Raw genomic sequence first — 11,915 nt, forward strand, 5'->3', positions numbered from 1 at the left:
CAAGGCTGAGCTGTCACCAGTGAAGCTGCCTCTGTATCTCATTTGTGTTTGCTGTCTCTGAATGCTCTCTGCCCACATTGTGGAGCAAATCTTTGACCTCTTCTGGTCCCAAAGGCTGCCTGACTTGTAAGTTATTCATTGCTCAATTAAACTTTGTTAAATTTAATTTTTCTAAAGTTTAAGACTGGTGAGAAAATGCACCTGTAAAGGTCTTGCTAGGTCAAGATGTAGTCAGGGTTGGGGGGACAGTCTATGTGACCATATGAATGAAACACAGAAATTGTAACATGAGAGCGTCTTTCAGCAGGTGGAAAAATTGGTGTGTAGTCTGGAAGGGCAAGAAGCAGTCACCAGGGCCAGAGGGCACACGTGCTGTTGTGCATGAGACAGCTCCTTACAGATTGGAAAGACGTAAGCTGGGTCAGAGACTGGCTGAGTGTTGCAAAAGTTCTAGCCTGTAAAGTTGTCATAGCAGTAGAGGAGTCTCCAGAAAAGCTAAGAATAAAGGTGAGGAGGTGTCCATGGAAGCTGATCCAGCTGGAAGCTTTGCCATGTGGTGGAAGAAAGCAGACTCCCATAAGCAGGGAAGAAGCTCTGTGGCACAGAAAAGCTACCTGTGGTCAAGCAGGTAATGATATTAGCCAGCTGCATTGTCAGATGACAGAGTTCATGGGGTGGGAAAAAAGTAGCAGTAAAGTCTCACTTTCTATTTATCCCAAGGAAAGACATGGTGCCAGGGGGAAGGTGTCATGAAGTTAATGTTGCAATAGGTGTCCTTCTCTGTTATTAATTGTTGGAATTCTGTCAGTAAAGCAGTTGAGGTAATGCAGTGTCAAAAATAAGAGTAAAAATGGTCAAATCTAGGAGTCCCTCTTGTAGATACCACAATAAAGAAAAGTCAGTTCAATAAAAAACGGACCCTGCATCAGCCCAGTCCAGACAGAGCATGAGTAGTTGCATCCACAGGGGTCTGATGGGGTCCAGTGGCAGCCTCTGCATGAGGAATGTGGGCGCACCCTTCATGAGTTTCTAATGGGGACCGTAAGTGGGAGCACAGCTCACAAGCTTTCTGACAGAGCACTAGGAGCTAATACCAGGGCCTTTCTTCCAAGACTGGAGATGTATCGCTTCTCGGCCTTTTGGCTAAGATCAAGTGTCGTATCTGTTCTTATCAGTTTCATATCTGATATGTCCTCTATCCAAGACTGGAAATGATAATCATGTTGGCATTTTAGCAGGATGAGGAGAGTCCTGTCCTTGTTAATCAGTTGTTGCTGTATTATTGGGAGGAATTACCATAGGCACAACAGGGAGAGTCTGGGTCTGGGGTTTGCGGCAGACAAGATGGAATCAGTAAGCAGGCCTCACAGTAGACACTAATCTAATTTTTATGCTCTCCTCAAAATTTTAATATTTATGATGCTGAAGTCAAGTATAATTATAATAGGCATGTTTTCCAAGTTGAAGACTAAATGTCAAAAAGAATGTTCCAGAATCCTTTGATATGAAATACTTAAGTGGAAGTCATTGGATCTCAAATGCATTCCTGTAAACTAACTATTCTGGAAAAATTAGAAATAATATCTGGTTGTTATCCTACATATTACCTACCATATTGCTGGTGGAATCACCCCCAGTATTAGATATTTTCATGCAGTTTTGCTGTTTCTAATAATAGCTATGATGATATTGGAGAAAAGACTCTTTATAGCTCAAAAAAAATTTTTTTTAAAAGAACATAGAAAACAAGCACAGTGGATACATAGAATTACGCACCTGCAGATGGGAAGGTAATTTCAAATATAGACATGGAAAATGAGAGTTAACCTCTTCTTTTCCTGCACGGAAACAATGCACAGTGTTTTATTTGTAATTTAGGTAACAGAACTAAGATTTTACGTAGCATTTACAATATCTTATATCATAATACAGGATTTCATTGCTCTTCACCAATCTTCTCTCAATTTCTATATATAGGCTTCTATGATATCAATGGGGTAAACATACTGAAACTGCTCTAGGGCTTTCCATTCTTAAACAAACCCTATTACATATTGATGGGACCATGGCCTTAATTCTAAAAATGAATTAAAATCAAAATCAAAATCAAAAAATACCTAATTCTATTTAAATAATGAGAAATATTTTCTACAATAAGAGATTTTTTAGCAGTTTCTTCTCTATCCAACCAAGCCAAAGTGAAATCCAAAATAATCAATAAATTGCAAAAATTAGAAATTAACTTTGATTTTTCTCTAAGTTTTTAAAACTTTCTAGTTTTTAAAAATGCTACAATGTTCATGGTATAGTTTTCTCTGATTTAAATATGTGCTCCAAAATTGTGTTGGAAAATTGATACCCAATGTAGTAGTGTTGAAATGTGGGAACTTTAAGAGGTGATCGGGTCATGAGGGCTCTGCCCTCCTGAATTCATTAATACTGTTACCAGAGGAGCAGTTTAGTTATCACACGATGGGGTTCCTGATAATAGAATGAGTTCTTCTGTCTCCCACTTCCTCCCCTCCTTGCCATCCCCTTGCACCATGGGATTGTGCAGCATGAAGACCCTCATCAGATGTGGTCCCTGAGTCTTGGACTTCTTGCCCTCCAGAAGCATGAGACAAATAAATTTCTTGTCTTTATAAATTACCCAGTCTCCAGTTTCCTGTGATAGCAGCACAAAATGGACCAAGACACAGTCCACATTTATAGTACATGCTAAGTAGGAAAACAGCTGAAAGGATAATGGAAAATTACTACAAAGTATTCCTAATGCATTGGGCTGGAAGGGTAGGGATTACCAAGGTTTTCTAAATTATTTTTTAAATGAAGTCAAAGTTTATAGTTTAAATTATTGTGATGTTCAATAACAGAATGCAATTAAGTTGTTAATCAGCTGACATTAAGATAGGGACATTACCCTGGGTTACCCAGACAGGCTCAATGTAATTATAAGAATCTGTAAATGTGTAATCAGGAGGCAAGAGACTCAGTCTCACAGGGATATAACATAAGAACAACCACTGCTGGCTTTGCAGGTAGTCGGCAGACAGGAGCCAAGAATTGCAGGTAACTTCGAGAAGCTTGAGACAAAACTCAAAACCAAGAAACCCAAGAAAATGGATTCTCATCTAGACCCCCCAGAAAGGAATTCAATCTTGCTGACCTCTTCCTTCTACTCTTCCTTCTCTTAAGACAAATTTTGGTCTTTGACACTGAAGAATGTAATATGATAAATATATGTTGTTTTAAGGCTCTAGGTTTGTACTAATTTTCCAACTCAGAATATCATCACATTTCATGAGAAGCTTTTCTAAAACATCATCTTGATCTTAATAAAATCTTTTCTCCTTTTGGTCACAATAAATGAAATTTCATCAAACTGTTGAAAAACTCCATTACATCTCCAAAGAAAAAGTTTTAGGCAATAAATCAGAATGTGAAAAACCCAGAAAAGATGTAATGGACATAAGATTTTTTAATTGTTAGACTTGGTGATTCTTTTTCCTTTAACATAAATTTAATTCAGTTCATTTGTGCAAGCACCATAGAGTAATTTTTGTATGCTCAATGAATTTTTAATCAGAGAAAGTAGAATATTAATAAATGCTTCCAAGCAGTGAGGCCCAGGTGTTGTAGGAGCATAGCTAATGGACAGCTACACAGGCTTGGTTGTGCTTGAGATGGTGTTAGGTGTATAAAAACTACATAACATAAAAAATAATACAGAGAGACTGATTATTTAAAAATTTGTGTGAGCTAGTTAGGGTTACTCAAGGATCATTGGGTTGAATAAAAATGATAGGAGTGGCAATAATTTTGCCTACATAAAATAACAGATCATGTGAGTTCTATTGTGTTTTTCAGAAACAAGATGTGTTTCTTTTTTGCAGTTAAAATGAGAAAACTTTCCACTTATGTTACCATTAGAAAATGTCTTTTTTTTCCAAGCAGGCTTCTCAGCAAATACTTTCCTCCTTCTCTGTGCATCTCCACACTCCATCTTGAATGTAGGCCTAAGCCCACTGATGTGACCAGCAGTGACTTGGCCCTTGTCTACATACAGCGGTGTTCCTCATTGAAGTGTTTACAGCATTTTCAGAACTGTCTGACTCATTGAATTTTCAAAATGACTTCAAATGTAAGGCATTTTTCTACCTGATCAGGGTGATGAGAAATTTCTCCATCTGCACCACCTGCCTCCTCAGCTTGCTCCAGGTCATCACCATCTACCCTCGCACCTCCTGGTTTGCCAGGTTCAAAGAGAAATTCACGTGTTACAGCTCCTATTTCTTTTTCTTCCTCTGGTTTGTCGGTGTCTTTCAGTAATAACCTGATCTTCTACACTGTGAGATCTTCCAACTGGGCCCAGACCAATCTAATGATTCTCACTAAATCCTGCTCCCTTGCTCCCAGAAGTTATATGAACAGGAGCCTGTTTTCGATGTTGGCTCTAAAAACAGATATCTCCTTTTTTGTAGGAAATATGCTTCTCTAGTGCATTCATGGTGATTCTCGTGTCCAGGCATCAGAGGCAATCCCAGCACCTTCACAGCAGCAGCCTCCCCCCAGGAGCCTCAGCAAAGAAAAGGGCCACCCAGACCATCCTGCTGCTGGTGAGTTTCTTTGTGGTCATGTACTGGTGGGCGTCATTATTGCATCCACCTTAACTGTGTTATGCGGGTATGACACAGTCATGCTAGGTGTCCAGAATCTTGTGGTCAGTCTCTATGCCATTGTCTGTCCCTTGATAGAAATGTGTTCTGATAAAAGAGTAATAAATATTCTGCAAAAAATATACAATCAAAGTGCCATTAATTTTTAACAAAGTAGTGATGGAAAAAATCTATAGATTCTTCTACCAATTATTCAAGTAGTATAGGATTTGCTCTCTGATTTAAATAAAATGTGTAGAACTAACATATACAGACACACACACTTACACATAACCATTTTTTATTTTGATGTTGCAAAGGCTATTTGGTTTCTTTAATTCAATGTTCATCAGTGTTTGATATTCCCATACCCTGTCTCTTATTCTTTAATTTTCACTTTTAACTTTACATAACTTTAAATTACTTGTCTGTTAAAATGCACTCCTAGGAAGCTCCTATTTGTAACTAAATCACTTGGTGTTTTTACCTTTGAAATTATTTTAATTTACCCATTTTTGTTAAAGTTATTTTAGCTAAGCATTCAATTCTAGGTTTAATGATAGTTTCTCTCAGTGTTGTTTATTTTTCTATTTTTGGGTTCACACAAGCTATGGAAATTTTGTTCTCATTTTCATAGATTATTTTTGTTCTCTCAGTCATTTTAAGTGTTTCTCTCTTCTTTGGTGTTATACAGCTTTATTATTATTTTGTTTAAGCCTTTTTAAAAATTATTCTCATTTTAACACACTGCATTTTTTTTTAACTCAGTGGATTTAAGGATTCATGTATTCATGTCTGGTTTTCAATTTTAGAAATTTATACATAACCAATGCCTTGACTATTACCTTGCATTTTCTTTATATATCTAGATAAATAAAGAGATGTGGCCCATGTGTTTTTATTATTTTCTTCATATATGTATATTTGTATTTTCCATAATGCTTTTCTTTTTACGGTATTTGACTACACTGTGTTCAATATTTCTGTTTACTAACCTCATTAGCTCAGTATAATTTAGTATTTCATCCATATGTTATATATTAAGTTAATTATATTTTCAATAGTTTACTTTCTGTTTGGCTCTTTTAAAAACATGGCTTGCCAAGCTTATAATTTCTTGTTTTTTTCCACATTATATATTTTTTCTTTTGGATTGACTTACACATTTTAAACATTATTCCTATATCTGAAATTTGTGTGATATAGAATTTCTTCTGCCACTCATCCTGATAATTTATTTCGTTATGTGCAACATAAATTATAATTTGGTTCTTATATATGAGAGATTTTTCATTTGGGCTGTCTGCAGTCAGGGTTAAAAGAGTAGATTTTTAAATGTTTATACAACAGAAAATTACAAATATGTGAAGTGATGGATTTGTTATTTAGCTTAATATTTTCCCAATGTAAATGTACACCAAAATATCCCATTGCACCCAATATATACCACTATTTTTTTAATTAAAAATAAAATTTTTTCTAAGTTGAGGATTTTTTTCCAATGAACCTTTGAGCTATTCATTTTATATTCTTGTATCTTAAGCCTGTATATATTTAATGGCTTAGAATAGTGCCTAACATATTTTGTGTCCTAAGTGCTAACTGCACTTATTGTCAAATTATCTCTTGTACATATCATTCTTCAAATACAGTATAATTGTGTATTTTTTCTTCTTAAAACATTTTTTCTCATCTAAATATTGTTTAAAAAAATAAGAAACAGCCTTGCTTTCCCTGATTTATAGATTTCAAAATACAACGGCAGTTTCACTAATTTTTTATATATCTCACTTAATAAATGTGAATTTTTGTGTGTGGATTTTTTTATTTCAGAATGTTACTACGGTATAAATGATTAGGTTATATATATTGCCTTTGCCCTACCTGAGCCAGAGCTATAATTGAATTGATAACTGGGGTGGATTTCTGTTCATCCTGTTGAATAGAACTTTGTTGCTTTCTTTTATGCTTTGAGCCACTGTGGTGTCTGACCTTTGACCTTTAGCTTTTGGATGATTTTACACTGGTGTCTATTGTTCTGATCCATGTGTAACACAGTTTTGAATAGTTTCTGCAGGGCCAGTGTTGTTTTGACAAATTTCCTCATCTGTTTGCTTGTATGAGAAAGTATTTATTTCCCCCTCATATATGAAACTTAGTTTTGCAGCATACAAAATTCGAGGCTGGGCATTATTCTGTTTGAGAAGACTGAGAATGGGGCCCCAGTCCCTTCTAGTTTGTAAGGTCTCAGTTGAGAAATCTGCAGTTACACTGATGGGCTTTGCTTTGTGAGTCACTTGCTGCTCTCACCTTATGGCTCATAGGAGGGCTTCTTTCATGTTTATTTTGTCCAGTCTGATGACTACGTGTTGTGATGTTTTCCTCTTTGTGATGAATCTCCCAGGAGTCCTTTGAGTTTTTTGTACCTGAATATCTAGATTTCTGGAAAGAGTAAGGCAATTTCCTTCAATTATTCCCTCGAATAGATTATTCAACCCATGTGTATTTTCTTCTTCACCCTCACGAATAGATATGATTCTTATGTTAGGCCTCTTTAGATACTCGTGTATTTCTTATAGGCTTTGCTCTTTTGTGTTATTTCTCTGTTCTCTCTCTGTGACTGACTTGTGGAATTGAAAGATGTCTTCAAGCTCTGCTATTCTTTCTTATGCTTGATCTAAGTGATTCTTAAGGTTTTTCACTGTTTTGTAATTCCTTAAATGAGTTTTTCATTTCGAGAAATTCTGTTTGATTTTTAATATTTCAATTTCATTAGTGAATTTTTAATTCATTTCCTGAATTTTATTTTTGTGGTTTCTTTGTGTTGGGTTCCCACTTTTTCATGCATTTCATTGAGCTACTTAAAATCCATGTCCATAGCTCTTCATCTGTCATTTCAATGTTCTGATTTTGGTTTGGTATTCATTGCTAGAGAACTGATGTTACCATTTCATTGTTCATACTTCCAGAGTTCTTTTGCTGATTCCTTCTCATTTGGAGCAGCTGTTCCTTCTTACCTTTGTATTTTCTTTTGTATAGATAATGACATGCCCAGTTTAATATCTGAGCCAATAGGTAGTGCTTGTGGCAAAGAATTGACCGCAGCCTGTATGATGAGTCAGTAAATGTAGTAAAAGGGCATGCAAATTGACCTCCCTGTCAGTACGTGGTCCTTGCTGGGAGGAACAAGCTTCAGTTTTGTTTTTGGGTCCTGCAACCAGCTCTAGTTTCTCAGGACAAGCATTCTAATGCCCTAGGTGGTGGATGGGACCCTGGAACTTACAGGTGTGTTCTTATTCTACACCTCATAAATATGAGTTTTAAGTAATAAAATCATATTCATATTCATTATTCTAACAATGGACAGAATTTTGAGCTATTTACTGGTTGGGCTAAAGAGTCATTCTTTATTTTGATTCCAGATAATTCCATGTCAAGTGCCTAAAATTTTAATTTGTATAAAATACAACAAAATAGAAATAAATGTATTGATAGCCATAAATTATGAAAGTAAACTAAAGAAATTGATATGAATAGACATATATAATTAAACAGAATATATAAACAGTCATTCAATAATAAAAAGAAAATAATTAGAAATATTTCCATATAAAAAAGTTCAGTATCAAATTGCTTAAATCGTAAAATCCATCAATATATAATGAAGAATTAATATTAATTCTTTATAAAAAACGTTCAGCAGTAGAAGATGTAACAGTTCCCGTTTCCTTGATAAGCCAGCATACCATGATGTGAAGACCAGACAAAAGTATCACAAGTAAAGAAGAATATGGGCCAATAGTCCATAAATATACAGACAAAGAAATCCTCCTAAAAACTAGTAAATTGAACTCAGCAACATATAATGATCATATAGTATGACTAAGTAGGATTTTTTTCACAAATGCAATGTTAGATTATTATTCAAAATTCAACCAATATATTGAAAAATATTATTTGAATAAAAAAGTAATAATTTAAATAGGCAGAGAAAACTTTGATAAGTCCAACACCTATTTATGATAAAATTCCCAGCAAATTACTAGAAGAGAATTTCTGAGACTTGCTAAAATACATCTACAAAAACCTACAGCTAATATCATTCTTAATTAGAGACTGGGTGCTTTACCCATAAGTTTGGGAACAAGAACTTCCTCTTTTAGTACTCTTTTCAACATTGTACTGGAAGTATTAGCCAGAAAATTATACTTGAAACATAAATAAAATTCTTTAATTAGGAAAGAAAAAACAGAACAGACTTTTGTCACACATTTCATAACACCGTATAAAAATGTGTAAGGGATTTAATTTAAAAAACTCATTAAGCTAAGAAACAAGTTCATTGTCACAAGCTATAAGATCAGCAAACAAAATTTAATGTGCTTTTATATAAAAGAAATCAACAAATGGAAATTAAGAAAATCATTTTATTAATAATAGCATCAAAAAGAAGCATTTAGAAATAAATTTTTAAAAATAAGTGCAAGTACTTTATATGAAAAACATTATTAAAAATGCTGAAAGAAATCAAAGAACTGAAGGTATTGAGATATATTCAATGTCCAAGGGTAACAATACTTAATAGTAACATCAAAATACCCAAATAATTGATCTATGAATTCAATGCAAATTTCCAAATAAGTTTCCTTTAATTGAAGTTGAGAAGCTCCCCCTAAGATTCATATGAAAATAAAATCATATACACACAAGAATTTTGAAAAACTTCTGATATGAATTCCTTCAACATTACAGTAGTGAAATGTATAGTACTAGCATAAAGATAGATTTATGTAGATCAAAAGAATAGAATTGAAGGTCCATTGGTAAGCACGTTAATTTGTGGTAAACTGCTTTTGTCAAAGATGCCAAATAATTGTAATGGGAAAAAATTCTGCTCAAAAAATGATAATGGGTGATGGCGGAGTGGTGGTGACCACCTGGATTCGTGCTCCCAGAGAGGAAGGCATGGATCTCGACCTACCACAACACTAGAGGACCGCTCCCCCACAAGAACAGCAGTGTGAATCCACGGAGAATCAACGTGGGACACATAGAGCAAGAAAAGTCTGAGGTGAACGGGAAATAGGATCGCAAAATTCTGGAGACTGTGGGAGGGACAATAGACAGTGGAGTGTGGGACGGCTGGACCCACCTCACCATTGATTGGGGCGGGGACAGCCTCTTAGGAAAGCGGCTTGTTCTCCCCACTGACCTCTACACCCACTTAATTAGAGACCTCCCTGAAGCCGGTGCAGAATCACCACGGGGAGACGTGGGGCTCTGCAGGCAAGAGACATTTTCAGGAAAACAGGTTAGACCCAGGCAGATCTCAGCCGAGACCACACTTGGCGAGGAGGGATGGAGCTGCGCTTAGGCATACAGAAGCAAAGGGTCGCCAAACCACATTTTTTTTGGTATTTCTTTGCTTTTGTTCGGTGATTCCCTAGCCCAGAAGCCCCAGTGGGTGTCTATGCTCGCCAGGCCCCTGGCTCTGGTGCTTGCTGGATGTGGAACGTTAACCGCCCCCCAGTGCCGGTGTTCTGTGGGCGCACAGTCACCATCTTGAAGTCCACAGCATAACCTCTGCGGAGCCATAGGGCGCCAAGCGGCTCCCTGGGTGGCTCGCTCCACTAGTCCGTGAACCCAGCCAAGAACGTGGGCTTTGCATAATCTCTGTAGACAGGAGACATTATCGGAAGACAGCTTGGACCCTGGGGGATCTCAGCTGAGTCCGCACTTAGCGAGGAGGGATGGAGCTGTGCTAAGGGAAAAAGCAGCATAGGAACGCTCGAACCACAGATTTTATTTTATTTTATTTTTTTCTGTTTATTTTCTTTTTTCTTTTTTTTTCCCCCTTTGCCTTGCTTTTTTGTTTGTTTGTTTGTTTGTTTTGTTTTTTTTGGTGGCCTTCTAGCTCAGGAGCCACAGTGAGCTTTGGAGCTCACCAGGCTCCCGGCTCCGGTGCCTGCCGGACCCTGAGCAGTCACCCCCAGTGTCGGCGCTATGCAGGTGCGTGGTCGCCATCTTGGGGCCCACAGCCTAGCCACTGGGGAGCCATAGGGTGCTGAGAGGCTCCCTGGGTGGCTCCCTCCCCTGGTCCGTGGGCCCTCTATAGGGGCGTTGCCCTTGTGTAAACACTGAGTACTTCTCCAGACACACGAGTGTGGAGCCTGGTCCCTGGGGACATTGGGCCAGGGCAGACTTTTGCCCATGGGAGCTACAGCAGCTGGGGCGCTGAGTGAGCAAGGGCACCGCCCACTCCCCATAGCCAGTGTCTTTCCTGTGGAAAGAGACAGAAACCACCCCTATAGAGGAAGAACCAAAGGGGGAAAAAAAAACAAAAACACCAAACCAAAAAAAAGAGAATTTCTGCCTGCAACTAGTGTGGATCCTGCCTGCTTATTGAAAGACCACAACACAGTGACTTAACTTGCTAAAGCAATCTTGGGTAACTCCAATCCTCTAGGGCTGGACCCACCAGAAGCAGCCCCCCAACTGAGGTAGAAAAAACTCTAAACAATACACAACACTCTCCCCCTCTTGACAAAGGAAGCAACCTACCTAGATTGCTTCACAGCCTAAGAACAGAGTAAAAAGGGTGTTGTTAACCAGACTAAAGCTGTAAGAAAAGATCTAACGATAGATCTAGATGGGAAGGGCCCAGCGAAAAAACACGGGGAGCACAAAGAATCAAACGGAAATCTCCCCCCCCAAAGGGAAATACCAGCTCTCAACCAATTGACACAAACCAGACTCAAAATGCCAACATGTTACATAAAGAATTTCAATTAAGGATTATAAACAAGCTGAATAATATACAAGAAATAATGGATAATCTACACAAAGAAACCACAAAAAAAAAATACAGGATTTGCAAGAAAAATTCACTAAAGAAATTGAAATATTGAAGAAAAACCAAACTGAACTCCTAGAAATGAAGAATTTATTCAGAGAGCTACAAAACACTGTGGAAAGTCTCAAGAGCAGGGTAGATCAAACAGAGGAAAGAATCTCAGAGATTGAAGATAACTCTTTCCAATTAAATAAGTCAGTCACAGAGATAGAACAAAGAAATAAGAGAAATGATCAGAGTCTTCAAGAAATGTGGGATTATGTGAAGAAACCTAACGTGAGAGTTATTGGCATTCCTGAGGGTGAAGAAGATAATAAGCAAGGGTTGGACAAGCTATTTGAAGACATAATTCAGGAAAATTTTCCAGGCCTTGCTAAAACTCTAGACATGCAGGTTCAAGAAGCTCA

General features: G+C 37.2%; 1 pseudogene; it reads left to right on the top strand.

Moving 5' to 3' along the window:
- Positions 1–1,123: 1,123 nt before the first annotated feature.
- LOC138380950 (U2 spliceosomal RNA) lies at positions 1,124–1,300 on the top strand (annotated as a pseudogene).
- The last annotated feature ends 10,615 nt before the right edge of the window (positions 1,301–11,915 follow it).

The sequence above is a fragment of the Eulemur rufifrons genome, chromosome 2 (genome assembly GCF_041146395.1).
Source record: "Eulemur rufifrons isolate Redbay chromosome 2, OSU_ERuf_1, whole genome shotgun sequence".
NCBI lineage: Eukaryota > Metazoa > Chordata > Mammalia > Primates > Lemuridae > Eulemur > Eulemur rufifrons.